Here is a 2,400-nt window from a genome sequence, read left to right as displayed (position 1 = left end):
CTCTCAAAGGTAAGAGATTAGTCATGATTTTGCCAGATTATTTTTTTAAAGTTCTGTATAGCCTGAATTTGGCTCAAATACAAGTGTCCCAAAAAGGCAAAACCTGAGACTTTCTCAAATTCAGGTAACTTGTTTGGGGAAGAAGGTTTGCTGTGAGGAGCAGCAGGAGGAACATTTGATTTGTTTGATTCAATTTAAGTTGTTTTACTAAATCTTCCAACATGACAAAATTTTAGTCATAAAAATGGACTCTACCTTTTGACTTTGTCATCGCAGTCCCAGAAATTTATTCAAAAGGCATAATCTTTTAAGAAAGAAAATGTGATAATACTTCAAAGAAAAAATGATGGAGTACCCATGTGTAATACTAAAAAAAATTAACTTCCCAATCTAATAATGTAGAGGTGGTTATGATGTATCAATTCAGGCTGGACATGATGGATCATGCCTATAATCCCAGCACTTTGGGAGGCCATGGTGAGAGGATCATGTGAGGCCTAGAGTTTGAGACCAGCCTGGGCAACATAGCAAGATCCCATCCCTACAAAAATATTTTAAAATTAGCCTGGCACAGTGGCACAGGCCTGTAGTCCTAGCTTTTTAGGAGCTTGAAATGGGAAGATCCCTTGAGCCCAAGAGAGGAAGGCTGCTACAAGCTATGATTGTGCCACTGAACAACAGCCTGGACAATAAACAGAGAAAGACTTTGTCTTAAAAAAAAAAAAAAGTGGCCATTATTCCAATGCTAAAGAAAAAAATAAATAAGAAATTCAGTAATGTGAAAATACATATGGAAAAGAAAAGATGGAGTAATTTACTGTTGATGGCTTTAACTTTCTTTATGTCGCTACTTAATGGATGTGGCATAACAGAAAGGGATACACATAGGCCCTGGAGCCACACAGTCCTGGAATCCAATCCCTGAACTGTCCCTTTCAGGTTAACAATAATGGAATGAAACACAAAAAACTACAAGTTCATTTGATAAAGAATATGAATGTTTATAAATCAATATTCAAAATAGCTGCACACATCTGTTTTACTTGAATAAAAAAATCACATCGTGACAAATTTTATAACCTTAACTTAAAATACATGAATATTAACATTTACTAATATTTACACATTTATTTACATCATCAACAAATCTGATGAAAAACAGCATATGTTATAATTTTAATACATCAGGCTATGACCAGTCTTTGAAAATTGATCCAGGAATGTGCACTGCATTTAGCTAGAAAACATACTTCAACTTTTTCTCCACCCCTAGGGAATCCCACTATTCACACAAAATATTCCAAGGCCTCAGTTTAAAAAAAAACAGGATTTGTATTTAATTGTAAGGGACTACAAAACCGCCTTGTTTAAAAATATGAAAATTCTTGTGGTATTTTTAAAGCATATGCTTTTAATTTTCACATCAAAATTACTTAATCAAACATTAAGCATCTAATAAAAAGTTATAAATATTCTATCACATATGATACTATGCACTTCATGATTTGAAACAGCTACAAACTAATTCTTACATAATACCTTTATGAGGTAGGGCCAGTAGTAACCCCATTTTACAGAGAAGGAAAATGAGATGTGACTATTTGCTAATGAAAGACTAAAGTTAAATGTCTTAAAATCTACACTTTCCTATTAGTCTATTTAACTTCTTTTACAAGTGAAGAGGTCTATTTTGAGTGGGAGGAAAAAGTGTGTGATTGAGGTATATCTCAGCAAAAGAAGAGAAGTACCTTCTACAATGGATACTTAATTAAAAAAAAAAGGATTATGGGTTACCTGAATGCATTTGCCTAATCAATGGAAGTTACTAACAGAGGACTATAAAATCCTTCAGCAAGACAGTATTTTCCACATTTTAATTTTTCCTGAGGTTTAAATACTATATAGTTTCTTACTCAAAGAACTTCTCAAACTAAGATGTAAATTATAATCCTGATGGCAAACCAAGAGCTCTTTTATCCAGTGGGTTTTATTGCTCTAAACTTCATTTAATTTGATACATACTTCCCCTCTCTGAGCATTAGATAAGTTAATAAAGCATTATAAAAATAAATTTAAAACAAAAAACTAAATAAGACCTCCTTTCAGGTTCTTCTTTGCACAAAGATGTTTCTGTAAACACTTTTAAACCAATATCTTAAAATTCCGAATTATTCAAGTATCTCTCTAAACATATGGCTTCATATATTAGTAAAAATTGAAGCAAATATGTGAAATCTTTAAATCTTCATCTGTATTCCACAGAAAACAATTACAACAGCCACTTGCTTTTTTTAATATCTTCTCAATATTGTTTCTTGAGCACTAGAATTCCAACCTGCATTCTTACTACTTACATTGCAAGACTGAGACTTCCTAGTTTTTCCTGAATTCTCCTTTGTC

Source organism: Otolemur garnettii, unplaced genomic scaffold (genome assembly GCF_000181295.1).
Source record: "Otolemur garnettii isolate 467f Iridium unplaced genomic scaffold, OtoGar3 scaffold00094, whole genome shotgun sequence".
NCBI classification, from domain to species: Eukaryota; Metazoa; Chordata; class Mammalia; order Primates; family Galagidae; genus Otolemur; species Otolemur garnettii.
The sequence above is the reverse complement of the archived record's forward strand: the minus strand, read 5'-3'. Positions refer to the sequence as shown.